The sequence below is a fragment of the Cydia strobilella genome, chromosome 23 (genome assembly GCF_947568885.1).
Source record: "Cydia strobilella chromosome 23, ilCydStro3.1, whole genome shotgun sequence".
Lineage (NCBI taxonomy): Eukaryota > Metazoa > Arthropoda > Insecta > Lepidoptera > Tortricidae > Cydia > Cydia strobilella.
Window position 1 is genome coordinate 9,653,126 of NC_086063.1, and position 16,139 is coordinate 9,669,264.

General features: G+C 36.6%; 1 non-coding gene across 1 annotated transcript; it reads right to left on the minus strand.

The window, feature by feature from the left end:
* Positions 1–3,738: 3,738 nt before the first annotated feature.
* On the minus strand, positions 3,739–3,811 carry Trnad-auc (transfer RNA aspartic acid (anticodon AUC)). The gene has a single exon. It is a non-coding gene; the product is annotated as a tRNA-Asp (tRNA).
* Positions 3,812–16,139: the final 12,328 nt, after the last annotated feature.

Consider the following 16,139-nt stretch of genomic DNA (forward strand, 5'->3'; position numbering starts at 1 on the left):
TAATTACCTATACAGGACCAGCTTATGTACGCGACTTCTCTACGTAGTATGATCATGATTCATAAAGTACCTATATCCTTGGAAGTTACCCAGGGCTTAACCCTTCAATACATAGTGATCGATGCAACCTAAATACACAACGGCAACGAACACACCTAAATTTACGCAATATTTTTATTTATAAAAATTACATTAGTTTTAAGACAAAATGTCGGAAAATTTTAAAAATCCAGAATTTTATGATTTTTAGTATGTGATTTTGGACTTTTTTTTCGGGGTTTGTAATTATTACATATTAAACAACTTTATCATAGGTGTATCACAAATAGTGTACCTTTCTGATGGCAGTAAGATTTTTCATATAAATTATATATTTACATAAATATGATTTAGCCTATGCAAATTCTAACACTGATTCTTGAGTGAAAACCGATGGTTTTTTTTTACTAATTTTCCCATAATCAGCAAACAATTACGTAACACATATTAATATAGAGTTAAACTATCTCCTTAACAACTTTCATCTAAATTAGTTCAGCGCCGTCTGAAGAGGTAACAGACCTAGTTACTTTCGCATTTGTAATATTAGTAGGGATTACTGGGGATAGCTTTTTTATGTGTGTCTATTTTTTTACCTCGCTAAAGTCATGTCCCACGACTTATAGATAATCAATGTTATTCAGTAAAAGGCATTCTACACTAGTCCAAACAAATACAAAAGACTATCAAGGATTCCTATAGAAAATAATTTAAATAATGTAAGTACTCACTTATGTTCAAGTTCAAGGCAATCGTGTAAACGAGGCTGTAGACTAAACGTGACATTGGCCCGTATAGAAAATAACGCTATGCGATCTGGGGGCACGGACTAAAGGGGCCCACAGACTATCAGTCCGCCGGACGATATCGGCCTGTCAGTTGTTCGGAGCTGTAAAATTTTTGTTCTAACTGACAGGCCGATATGTCCTTGCTAAGTTTATGAAAGATTTTAATAATATTGTCTTCGGTTACCGCGATAGTTACTCATGAAATAAAACTATGAAAACGGATTATATCGCGTATATTGAATTTATAATACATCCCGACGTTTCGAACTCTTTACAGCGTTCGTGGTCAACGGGTGACACCCGGGTTTATTTCAAAAGATTTTAATGTCAAGCTTTAGCTCCTTTTAAAAGTTTTTACCTGTTTGTTTGCCCAAACTTTCCTGTAATGTTCCTTTAAAAAAAAAAAAAAAAAACCTGATCCTGGCAGTTGGCTCATTACTTTCTATAGTTTCTATTGGTTTTTCTGGTCGTCCATTTTTTCTATTTTTATTCCTATAGTAGTTTAGATTCTGAGACTGGATCAAGTTCTGATACTGCAATTCTGCTCCCACAACCTTGATGCTGGCAAAATTGTCCCAATGGACAGATGCCATAAGAACCAAAAACTGAACTGAACTGACAGGCCGATATCGTCCGGCGGACTGATAGTCAGTGGGCCCCTTTACACGGAGCCCCCGCTAAGACGAGCAAAGCGAAGCGCAAGGGCACTAACCTACCTTTTCTCGAAGCGCTTCGTCGTTTATTTGAACCCTCATAACTTGGGTTCGGATTATACCAGATAAACAAAATTCTCGGGATATGATGTCAATAGATAGATAGATAGATAATAGTTTATTCATCAACACATGGTAACAGATACATTTAAAATATAAATCATGTACACAATATCTGTACTACTAAACTTATTTTATATTTAGATTTCAATTGCATAGATCTTTTATTTTCGATTTTATTATGTGACGGTAGCGAAACGGCCAAGCTGTGTGGTTTTCAAGCAAAAGGTACCACGTTGACGTTTGCCATAAGGACCCTCTGACAGGTTTTTCGTATACAACAAGGTACAAGGAATTTTCGTCCTTATGGTAAGCGACAATGTGGTACCTTTTGATTATAGAGTTTGTGAACTATTTTCCAACAGCTGATACATTACGACTTTTGTGCGATAAGGCGTAATTGCAACGTTAATTAAAACAATGTGGTTGAATTTAGTTAAATATGAAATTTCAGGAAGTAACCGGGATTCGAACTGACGACAGGCTCTTGCGACAGTTGCGACAAGACCACAGTGCCACGATCTTGAGCGCAACCATGCTGATGTATTTTGAGAACTCGTGACATAACCAATCTTGTGATTTCACCTTTAAATAAGCCACAGAAGTTCCCAATTTTGTTGCAGAAATTTTTTTGACATATTTTTGTAAAGCCTGACCAGAAATATATGATCACGCGCCATGTTGCGGAATTTCACTGGAACTATTATTTTCATACTAAGTATACTAAACTGTCACCTTTTACAATGAGAATAACAGCGCCCTCTTGACAATGATCATAAATTACTGGTCGGGCTTGATTTTATAATGTTACTTGACAGAAATGTCGCTTGGCAGAATTACCTTTCGCACTGCTTTTCGCATAATATTACTTTGCTGAATTTCTTTTTGCATAATATTATTTGGCAGAAAACCCTAACCTAACCCATTTAGAAAATTCTGCCAAATGTTATGCGAAATGACTATTATGGCAAATATATATTTATGCGAAAGTATCATTTGACAAAAGTTTTCTGCGTTACGTGTTATGCGAAGTGTTTTTCTGACAAATAATATTCTGCCAGATGAGGGGAACCCAGAACATAGTAATTTAAAAAAATGTGTATAATACAAATGCATAGGGAGTGTTACCCGAAATTAAACCTACGGACAAATAAGAAAATTATTGTTTTCATAGAGAGTCACATTTCCATCTAAAATGACCCTTTTTATTGTCCTTGACTGTAGTTGGAATACAAATCTATTAGATACTAGCTTTTGCCCGCGACTTCGTCTGCGTGGACTTAGTAACCGCAGCTAGAGTAAGAAAAGCGCCTGGAAAAATTCTCATAGCAATCTATAAATTTAAGCATATTATGCACACAAATTAGCAGGCACTTCGTTAGTTATCTCAATTCCACCCCGCTTTTTACTTTCTTAAGGGATGATTTTCGGGATAAAAACTATCCTATGTCCTTCTCAGGGACTCAACCTATCTCTATGCCAAATTTCATCTAAATCGGTTCAGCAGTTTAAGCGTGAAGACGAAACACACAGACAGAAAGACAGACAGACAGACAGACAGACTTTCGCATTTATAATATTAGTATGGATGGATTATAAATTTCATTAAGAAAATTAGGTAGTCCTCCATTTTATAATCTTGTTTTTTAATATTTAAAAATAATTTAATTAATTATATTACAAAATTTAACACATAGGTATTGTGTTAATAGTTTACCCTATTGACATACATATGTTTTTATATAAACGCCTGCTATCACCTTAATTACTAAATAACTAAACTAAAACTATATCACGACTATTGCTCAAAGCTCCAATTTAAACTGCCCAAAAGCAAAATATCATATAAACAATACTTTATCGGCCACATAAGTCCTTTTGATATGTGTCTGTCTTGCGTATACGCATCGGGTCATTTCGTGAGGTTCACGCACTACTGTATAGTAACTGTACGTCAGATCAGTCAAATGTTATTAGACATCCTTTTTAATTAATTTCTAAACTAGGGCTCGTCCATTGATTACATCATACTAAATTTCGGTTTTTTAGACCACCTTAGCCCTTGTCACACTTTTTCATAGGAAGGTCTTTGACATCTAGTATTTAACTTAGAATAAATTTAAAAGTGGAAAAATTACTGCCTTGGGTGAGACTTGAACTCACGGCCTCTGGATCGATACTCCAGCGCTCTGCCAACTGAGCCACCAAGACCTCATCCATAGTCAGCAAAAAAAAAACTATTTAACTTTCGACGCGATTGAACAAAAATTGTGAAAATTTAAGATGGCTGACGTTTTTTATAATTTCGCCCACGGATGGCCCACGGTTAGGCCTTTTAGATCCTCATACATCAATTTTCATTATGATTAGAGCAAAAATTATGAATAGTTTTGTTATTAAAAATAAAGAAATTCAGGATGGCGTTTTTTACAATTTTGACTTCAGGCTCCTATTAAGGTGCCTCCCGAATCCTCAGACATTTTATTGTCAAAACGATGCAAAAAAGTTTACCCGTTATTTTTAAGATCTGAAAAAAAATTCCGAAGTCCGAGTGCTCTAAAATTTAGTTTGCAGTCATGGGAAATCAAATTAGTTGGAAACTTGATTTGCTCATAACCGCCGCCATCTTGGATTTTTCCTAAAGAAATATTGCGTGATTATTTTTGAGCCCTCTAAGTGCCCGCATGCATCCGGTCGAAGTGTTTTACGCAATTATCAATAGCGTGTAGTAAATCGATAAGTTACACGTTACACTGATGTTTAATTAATATTGCTTATATTATCAATGGATATATAGTCGCAATCTCACTAATTACTCGATAAATATGAGATTTGTTAATATCGCTTATCTATTTACATAATTCTGACATAGGATAAGTATGCAAATCGTAACTTAATTTAGATCGATTTCATTCAAAGCTAAATATAGGTACGTATGGCGTCGAATGATGATACCTATTGTCAGTTCATTTTTATATGGAGTACGTAAAATGTTTGTTGACATTTTTTGGAAGTTTAACTCATTAATTTCTTTAGAAATGAAACATTTAAGTAATAAAAATACGGTTAAAACATATTTCTTCGATATATTTTTTTAATTAAGTCCCGCTAAAAGCGACTTGTTGCGGTAAATTTTTTAATAGGAGGTATTGATTAAAACAAGACGAAGATCATGTCTAACGTCCATGTTGTGCCAACTCCCGTATTAATCGGAGGCTCTGCGCTCGAAGTTGTTGACGATTATGTATACCTAGGACAAACAGTCCAGTTAGGTAGGTCCAACTTCGAGAAAGAGGTCACTCGTCGAATCCGACTCGGTTGGGCAGCGTTCGGGAAGCTCCTCAGTATCTTTTCGTCCAAATTGCCGCAGTGTCTTAAGTCAAAAGTCTTTGACCAGTGTGTGGTCAGTGATGACATACGGATCTGAGACGTGGGCGCTAACAATGGGCCTCATAAGAAGGCTCAAGGTCACGCAAAGGACAATGGAGAGAGCTATGCTCGGGGTTTCTCTGCGTGATAGAGTCAGAAATGATGATATCCGCAGTAGAACTAGGGTCACCGACATAGCTCGCAGAATTGCAAACCTTAAGTGGCAGTGGGCGGGGCACATTGCTCGCAGAACTGATGGCCGGTGGGGCCGGAAGGTTCTGGAGTGGCGTCCGCGTACCGGAAGACGAACTGCCGGTAGGCCTCCAACGAGATGGAGCGACGACTTGGTGAAGGTCGCGGGAATTCGGTGGTTGCGAGCGGCACAGGATCGGTCGGAGTGGCGAGCCTTGGGGGAGGCCTATGTCCAGCAGTGGACGTCTATCGGCTGACATGATGATGATGATGATGATGATTGATTAAAACTAACAGCACAGGATAAACTAAAACTATACGCATAATAAAATAATGTAATATATATAATGTATCAGAAATATAAAAAAAATAGGGACACTTTTTCCTAATATAGGGATCGTGCGCGTTGGAGGGTCTGCCATCTTGGGGCCTGAATCGGAAACATAAACATGTACATTGCCAAAGGTAGTGCTGCCATCTACCGTTCTCATACATTTTCTTGTGCATAGTAGGTTCTGCCATCTTGTGGGCTACATCGGAAGCATAAACTTCAAATTTATCCGAATAAAAAAAGTGGACAACTTTAAATAAAATGGCGATAAAGTCCCGTTTTAATTAAAATCATAAGTACGTGAGTTAAATCGTAGTAAATTTAAAAACGAATACAAATGAAATGCTAAAAAACGGCATTTAATTTGTCAATTTATAATTAAGATATTTTTTTAAGTAGGGTAGGGTAGGAAACAGTGGCTCAGCTCGAACAGTCGCTCAGTCGCCCCAATATCGCCTCTATCATGTTGGAATTAGGTTGAGTGAGCCACTGTACCCGGCTATTTTTTTCCAAACCACTGTTTCCTACCCTACCTAAGTATTTCTAGCTTAATTAATTCGTTTAAAGCGATAGATAATTGGTATTTACAGTTGGTAAAACCAAATTGTCAGTAAATAAGAACAAAAAAACTATACTCATCCTTTTCATTTGGGTGCTAGTACTAGTAAGACAAAGATAGTATGATTCTCTCTGTCTATGCTTGAAATGAGACAGTCCTTTGACAAACTATATATAGTATGCGTGGTGTACTTAGTATGTGTTGCGCGCTTACAATAATTACGTACTAGGTGTCGGGCGGTCGGCGCGGAGGTATAGAAAACGACGGAGGTGACAAATTTTTAAAGTACTTTAGATTACTAGAACATTTACAAACCTAAAAATTACTTGAAATCACATGAGCAAAGTTCACATACAAAAATCAGCATCAACTTACGGTAGGGGAAAGTGGGGTAGGACCGTGACGGTTTGGTAAAAGTTAAATAAAAACCTTAGTTTTATTAAAATCTACGAACTTTACTAGTCTCTGTTACTGTGTCTGTCTGTAGTATATGGCAGCCAATAATTTATATGGCATTTCAAACTGTTTTGAGAAGTCGGTTTTTTTCTATAAAAGATTATAATGTAACATGACATCTATGTTATTATTCACAACGACGGGACTTAATCGCGTAAAAAAAGTACAGAGGGCCTACCGCGAACCACGTTTGACGAGTTGCCTCTCTGTCACACTTACGTACGAATTTACAAGTGCGACAGAGAGGCAACACGTCGAACCTGGTACGCGGTATGGTCTCCCATATAACCATTCCGGTCGCAGAATCATCAAAGTAGTAACTAAATGTCAGATGTGTCGAAACGGTGTCGTAACCGTTACTACACTTTGCGACTGTGTTCAGTTTTGGTAACTTAGTGTGGTCGCCGTGTGCACACAATGTGACCAGAATTGTTTCAGTAACTAAGTGTCGTCGCCGTGTGTACACTTTTCGGTAACAAGGTGTCGACACATTGTGTACACTTTGCGTTCAGTTTGCGACCAAATCTCTACACAATGTGTCGTAACGGTTACTGAAATGTTTCGAAACATTGTGACCGCAAATGACAATATAAAATACCTCTTAAAAACTAAGGTTTGTCAAACTGTCCATTAATAGCAGTGTTGCCAGATCGTCCCAAATAGGACGATTTTCCGTCATTTTTAATGCCACACCGTCCTTTTGTTGTCCCTTCTGAACTACCGTCCCTTTTGGGTATCGAGCGTCCAGTATAATAGTTATTTGTTATACAAGGGTGCAAAGTTGTATTTTACCCGCGAGTGTGGAATTGAAACACGAGCTAGCGAAAGGATTCTATAGTTGAACCACGAGCGAAGCGAGTGGTTCTAAAATAGAATCCTGAGCGTAGCGAGTGTTTAAACACACGAGAAGTAAAATACATTTGCACCCGTGTGTAACACAAAACTTTTCCCCTCACTATAGCGAGGAAAGTGCAACATTCACAGGCGTTAGATCATCTTCATCACTGGAATTACTTATTTTTTACGATATTATAACAGAAAACACTGGAAATTCTGATTTTTACGTGAGTCGGTGAGAAGTGTTTTTAAGTAAAAAAATTGTTGACAATGTTGACATTTCTGTTCTGACGTATGAAATATCAACGATGCGTTTTGAAATTGCATCGACTCAACTTGTGCGTTCAGAATTATATTTATATAAATAAAAAATCTAACGTTTCTTATGGAAATTTAAGGTTTATGACTTAAAATTATTATATAAAGCTAAATTTGGTCTTTTTTATTAGATTCTCAAACCATTTATTTAATGATAATTAATATCGAACGAACCATTATTATGAGCGTTTTACGTTTTGTTATCTGTCAAGCTACTTAAACACGCTCCATCCAAGGTCAAATTACTTTCCCCACTAGTGGATAAAATGCGTTTTTCCCCGCTTGTTTTAAAGGATAAAAGACGGCTTTCCGAGCTAGTGAGGGGAAAAAGATTTTATGCCATGTTGTCAATGATTGACGTTATGAAGTTCGGGTCTCTACCTTCTCTTAGCGCCTATCCCTTTGAAGGTATGCTTTACAGTATTAAAAACCTGTTACGAAAAGGGGACCAACCATTGGCGCAAGTAGCGAATCGCATACAAGAACTGTCGAAATTGAATATAGAGACTACTTGCAAAAAATCAGATCCCGCCCTCAAAAACGAAATTTTACTGGAAACTGGTGAAAGTTTTTAAGACAGTCAGAATTAGTAAAAAAATACTCGATATCTAAAAACAATAAGGACAAGTGGTTTCTAACTACGGACAAAAATTTAACAGAAATGCAATACGCTACTTGTGTAGAAGGAAAAATAAAAGTCTTCGGCGGGAATATAAAAAACAAATATAATTTTTTTGAGTTGCCATTTAAATCATCAAACATAAACATATATGCCACAGCGCTCATTCATGAAACTGAAGAATTGAGAGAATATAATTTAGACGACATTAAATGCAAAGTTTTTGCTATGGATTGCAATACCGAAATGGTATTCTTTCCATTGTTATCAACGCTTCGATAAATAAACATTAATTATTAACATTCTCTAAGCATACTTTTTTTAACCCTTATCTTGGCAAGGCTCAAAATATTTTAAATTTTAATATTTGTTTAGTGGTTGACCATACTAAACTATTAAAAAATAACAAGAAAAAACCAGGGTTTTCCACTTTACGAGTTTTCGCCCGGGAGGCTATTGGTCATTAAAATCGGTTCGTGGCTCGCAGTCTATATATTATATCACAACCATCCGTTTGTACTTATTTAATACTTATTTAAAACTTAAACTACTAAAACGACTTGCTGAGATCGTTATACAGGATAATTAAAAATGAACGACTTAATTATATTAGGTATTCTAGTGAGATCCTCATAGATAAAGAATACATATTTAAAAAATGCAAGAAATGTCACGGAACGCTCACTTTTTGTATGTACTTTATATGTAACAATATGTGAAAAATAAACTTTTATGCCACAAAAATTTCCAATTTAAGAATCACCAATATAGTACCATGTTTTGTATGGAAAAATAAAAATAAAAAAAGCTTTAAATGATCTAAAATGACTTTTCACTAGACTTATATTGACCGGGATATAGACCGTGATTACCTTTTGTATTGTTTTTGAGCTCCCGATATCCCCGATATGATATAATGAGGGTAGACAGAGAGCAGTCTACACAACTTTGACACCCACTCGCTATCTTCAGTCACCCGTGAATAAGATGCATGTAACTGCGTCGAAATATCGGGAGCTCAAAAACAATACAAAAGGTAATCACGGTCTATATAGGTAGTGAAACTAGCCGTGAATCATTCAAAACTCTTATAATTTTTTTTATGACAAAAACAAAAAATCTGGACACAATTTAAGAATCACCCGATTGCGTCGAGGAATCATTTGTATTTTTGTTTGTTTTATTTCCTTCTTGCTTCTTTTATTTGTCATTTGTCATCATCATCATCATGTCAGCCGATAGACGTCCACTGCTGGACATAGGCCTCCCCCAAGGCTCGCCACTCCGACCGATCCTGTGCCGCTCGCAACCACCGAATTCCCGCGACCTTCACCTTTGTCATTTGTATTCTGTAGCAATTGGTTAGATCTGAAAATAAAGATAACTTGAGGTCACGTTGGGCAAAAAACTATGTTTAGTTTGTTTTTTCTCGGGGCAAAAGGAACAATATTAATATGCAAAATAGTAAGGTACAGAAATACCAAAACAAAAAAGTCACAAATTTTTACGCAAATAAATCGTACTTTTTTGGTCTGTCACTATTATTTCTACGCCATTATAGCATATTTTTGAACCGCTCATACGAAAAGTACGTAAAATCGTAATAAAATGTGCGGTTTAGCCGAAAAGTACGATTTTAGTACGGTTTTGGGCGGGGTACGTTTTAAGTACGTATGCTATTCAAAAAGTACGTAAAATCGTACTGAAAGGTACGATCTGGCAACACTGATCTGAAAACAAATGAGTACAAGGAGCCATTTTGCAAATCCAGTAACTTTGTTACTACTTTTGACATATGTCTACACAGTGTCTACACAGAGTCTACACAAAGTCGTAACATTGCGACTACTTTGTGACTGGAATTTTTCTCAGCCTTAAACCATATTTTTACATCATAATTACCAAGTTTAGTAGTATGTAAAGCGTTATTTTTATTATTTAGGTATATTATATGCATCGGAGCACTAAAATTGCATCAAATAATGTAGTTATGAACACATGCACTGAGAAGTAAATAATTTCATTTCTGGCTAAACTAAAATAATGAGGTGGCGCGTTGATAAAATTACACCTAGTTAATCAAATCACTCGAGCAGTTTAATTTCCCATAGTATTTAAAGCCGTAATGTAATATAAATGCAAACAATAAATACTTACGTCTTGTAAATCCTTCTTAGCGATGGCGTTTGTCACTTGTTTATTTTTATTTAAGTATATTTCCATCTGACAGTTCCCATTTGAAATGAACAAAATGAACGAATGAACGAATAATTTTGGGATAACTAGTCGCAAACTGGTAACAATGTGTGCACACGGTGACGACACTTTGTGACTGAAATGTGTCTGTGTCGAGCCTTCCCCATTTTGGTAACGACGACGTAACGGCGACCACACTGCGACCGTTTTGTGACCGGAAAAGACGGTGTCGACGCAAGATGTGTCTACACCGTGTCGTAACGGCGACCGAAAATGGTTGTTAGGGCTCAGTTACTAGTATAGTTCCTTATTTTACGCGATTAAGTCCCGTCGTTGTGAATAATAATGAGTAAAAATCTTGAAAGTTTAAATCAGTGTTATGACATCGATGTATTTTAGTTTATTTTCTCTACTTTCTTTAATACTGCATGCACACGCTAAATATAGCGTGTGCATACCTATAGGTAATAGGTACTCGTATTATTCAGGCATTCAGCCTTGGCCTAACGCCGAGATGGAACCATCAGACTTGACAGCTTTGATGTCACCGATCGTCGGCAATTTAGAATTCTAGATCAATCGGATGAGACCATTTTGCATAATTTTAAATGGAATGTTGGGGTCCCTTTGTTTGACATAATGATTGAAAGTCATAATGTAATGATTGTCATATTATCATTAGTCATAATTCCGAAACCGTTAACTTTCAGGATTTTCCTCAGGTTATCCTATAGATAGGTTAGGTTAGGTTCGGTTTGTTTTATGGCAATCCTGAAAAGTTACGCGTTTTTGAGAAAAACCAAATTATGACTAACGAAAATGTGGACAAACAATACATTATGAAATAAAACTATGAAAACGGATTATATCGCGTATATTGAATTTATAATACATCCCGACGTTTCGAACTCTTTACAGCGTTCGTGGTCAACGGGTGACTGAGGAAAAAAATTACAAAGTGCAAAAATACCCACATACTAAAATAATGAACAATCATAGACTACAAACTTTAAGGCTGGTTGTACATGCAAAATCGGTTCATAAGGCTAGTTATACACTATAATAATTTTTCAAGTAAAGATATATATATACGCGATAAAAAAAAAAAATTTCCTCAGTCACCCGTTGACCACGAACGCTGTAAAGAGTTCGAAACGTCGGGATGTATTATAAATTCAATGTACGCGATATAATCCGTTTTCATAGTTTTATTTCATGAGTAACTATCGCGGTAACCGAATACATTATGACTTAAAACTATATGGGAAACAATAGAGACTCATTATATTATTGTATTATAAGTTGTAACCGCGAAAGTTAAGTAGGTAGCTTATGTTTATGTTATAAATTGTGCAACTGGTACAAATCTTGCCTTCATATTTGACCGAACGTTACAAATATTAATCACTTAAATAAAAGCTTGTATACATTTGATTGCGATGGCTAGGCCGGATTACTTTATAACCTCTCTTTATAAGCCTTACTAATAATTTCGCAAAATCATTCTCGCTTATAACAATTAAATACGTGACCATAAAATAATTCATAATGAATAGTATCAGCCATACTTAATATTATAAATGCGAAAGTGTGTCTGTCTGTCTGTTACCTCTTTACGCTTAAACCGCTGAACCGATTTAGTTGAAATTTGGTATACAGATAGTTTGAGTCCCGGGGAAGGACATAGGATACTTTTTATCCCAGAACTCACCCCTCAAGGGGGTGAAAAGGGGGTGGAAATTTGTATGGAGAATAAATAACCGCTGAACCGATTTCGATAAAACTTGGTATGGAGATAGTTTGAGCTGTAGGGAGGACTTGGATTTTTTTTATCCTCGAAATCATCCCTTAAGGGTGTAAAAAATGGGGTGGAAATTTATAGAGTGAACCAATTTGGGGGTGAAAAAGAGGATGGATTTAAAAGCAAATTTGTTTAACAATTAAGGTACCCAAATCACTAATTTCACGCAGACGAAATCGCGGGCAAAAGCTACTAAATAACCGCCTAATCAGGTTTATCAATCATAGTAGTAAATCTAATAACATTACTTAGTTCATTCAAAAAATGTCGAAACCGAATCGTAATTTACTTGTGAAATGATCGCGCATCCCATTCACCTGCGCGTACGCAACCTTAGTATCAAAATGGCGGAACTCACTTACTCGTATGTTTGCTAAATGTTTGTAAGTATTATGGGTTTTAATTTAAAGAAATCACAAATCGCAATCACACCAATTAATGTACACCACATTTAATCTTCACAACATTTGTTTTTTTTAATTAGAAGTACGAAAAAACTTCGAGGTCAAAATTACCCATAAAATTATGATATTTTCATCTGGTATCCCTAACATGATTGTTATGCAGCTAAATTAAGAAGAAGTTTAAAAATGGCTGACCTCAGACTCCTATCTACCTACGTAATTTGGGCGGATAATTTTACAAATAATGTTTTGTTAATTTGCGTAAATAATTGTGATACTTTTATTGATTTATCTTTTAGGGAAAAAGTGACCGAAGTGCGCTGGGTTCCTTGTGCCATTATTGTTTCCTTTTATAACAATCTAATACCTATAAGTATTTTGACATTCTAATATTAGGCCAACCAATATTAAGAAGGTAGGTATATAGAGGGAAATGCTTGAAACACAATTTTTGACTTCGTAACTTTGTTTGGACTAGTTAGGAGGTGATCATATCAAAACTGCATCATTGCAATAAAAAAAAAAAAAAAGGTGAGGTCCCATTTTTCGGTTTTTCACTTATATCTTGGAAACTGCGTCTTAGCGACATGACTACTTAGACAAACCGAAAGCTGATTTTTGCTACAAGTTTAATTTAGTCAAGTTTTTCGATATCAGGGTTCCGGCCCCAATATATCAATAATTAGTCATTAATTGCTTCCGTAGGTACAAAGTCAAGGGCATAAATATAAATATGTCGGGGATAATTGGGGGCGTGTGGTGGCCTATAATAGCGGTGGCGGTAGTGGGCGCAGTACATCGATGTATGCCTACACAGCTAAATAGTATGCTACCACTGCTACCAGTGTATGAAATAATACTACGGACTCGTCAACCTAGTGCCTACTATACTTTCGTACTAAATAATAAAAATAACTAGTCACGCTTGCAATGAAAGACAATTTAATTTGAAATAACAAAATCACTTGTAACGTTCAAATCTTTATTCAAGTCGGTAGGCATATTACAATGCGATTATGAACGTCAAACAAAGCTATTCCGGTTCCAACCGTACACCTCTTGACCCGAGAAGATTTAACCCTATATGGGACCGGCAACAAACTCGGCGGGACATATCTTTTCAAAACAACACTTATTTTTTAATTTTTACAATAGTAAACCTCTAATGACTCATAAGAAATCAAATTAACACTCGGAATAAAACACTTAGCTAAATGATTAAATAATGTTGGAATCTATAAGCTTTCAAAATAATCCTTCAGGTATAAGCCTTCAGGAACGTAGTGAGTTTAGGCACGAGGTTGGTTAACGTCCGATATCTAGCACGGTCCGATCAAGAATCTCCGAATGAATGTCGCGGAGCGGCGGAGCCTAAATCGCTCCCACCAAAGTGAATGTAGGCCAACTTACTTGACCAGTTACCAACAAAACTGCCAACTCGTACCTAACTTCACGCAAGCTAAACCACTTGACGTTCCAAAGCCTGTACCTAATCTTATTTCAACAAGAATGCCAATAGATGGCGTTACTCTCTACATAACTCGATAAATTACATTATCAACTAAGTAATACATAGCAACACTTTGCTAATCAATTGTATACAGGCATCTAAAACTGAAATGTAACGCTGCAATGTGTCCTTCTGGAGTCACGCTCCGACACGGCCATCCTGCGGTACACACGTCCTCGTGTGTGGGTGTATGCATTTGATTCTGAAACAAAACACACAGCAGAGTATTTCAATCGCTCGGTCATTCCTGACCCATAATTTCGGTCTCATTTGTCATCAAACAAAATCAAGCTATGACTCTACATATGGCTCTACATATGACTCTACATATGACTCTACATATGACTCTACATATGACTCTACATATGACTCTACATATGACTCTACATATGACTCTACATATGACTCTACATATGACTCTACATATGACTCTACATATGACTCTACATATGACTCTACATATGACTCTACATATGACTCTACATATGACTCTACATATGATGCGCCAGTCCATCGGCTTGCTACAATCTAACAACTCATCAGAAGTTAACCATCTCAGCCGCGTAAGTGCTACTCCTCGCAAAGGGTATACTGCACATAAAAAGCAGAACACTTGCACCTCTTACATGCTCCGGAACTTCTGATGCATTATTAGACAATGCCCAGTCCATCGAGCATGCCCTCAGTCCATCGAAAGCAAAACAGTAAGTGAGTACCCAGTCCATCTGGCTGCCTTCAGTCCATCGAAAGCAAAACAGTAGACTAGTGCCCAGTCCATCGGGCTGCCTTCAGTCCATCGAAAGCAAAACAGTAAGTGAGTACCCAGTCCATCGGGCTGCTTTCAGTCCTTCGAAAGTACAAGCTTTCAGTCCGTAGAAAGCAAAATAACATGTTAACAGTTAATCCCAAAAAAAAGAAATAATAAAAACAAGCGTTACAATAATGTTACTCAGAATCACTAGTACTATCAGCGTCATTAATATCCAACTCATGGCAACCTGTACCTGTTGCTCAGGCATTTTTCTATTTCGATAATGCGGGTATTTTAAAGTCAATTACGCGTCAGTATATTTTTGACCCAATTATAGAGTCAAACTGAACATTACTGATCAAAATCACATAAGATCGCTTTTTACTTTAGTTTTAACATCAGCTGAACATGAGTTCTCAACAGAAGTAAAACTTCTCAAAATAAACCCAACGAAATGGGAACTGCTCACCAGCTTAATAAAGTAGGCATGATGCACCCGTCCAACTCAAAGGTCCAAGCACGAAGGCAGATGCTCTCCGCCTTGCAGTTGCCGTTGCTGCGGCAGGTGGCGAGATGCACGATGTGGTTTTTCATAGCTGGCTGTTAAGCTGCTTCAGGCGTTGAAACACACGCATGATGGCGTCTGTAAGTTGTCTAGGCTCAGGCTGCACTACACTGTAACATTAATTTTCAAATGCGTAGTTCATGTTTTCATAATCTACACGATTTGTGTCTATCACGGCATTACGGGAATAATTGGTTGCAATTTATTAACTACAAAACGTTACAGAACAAGAATGTCATAATTTTATGCATTGGCGAATCGGCAGGATTATTTTCTATCGACACAATTTTATTTTCATGAAAATTCAAATTAGAGGGTAGATTTACAATAATCACAATTGAGCGATGAAATAATAACATGTCGTGATAGTTGATGCTTGATTATAATTAAACGTAATGATATTACAACAAAATAACACGTGATCGCTCTAATTTTAACGGATTACAAATCAACAACAAAGAAACGTGGTGATATCAGAGATAAGGTCACGTTACGACGGCTCTGGTCGACTACCTTAATCATAATTCACAATAATTCACACCAAATAACAATGAACTTCACTCACCTTTCAATGTAGGTCAGACACGTGAGCTTACCATTACCACGTGTCCAGATTAGGCATGTATGTCCC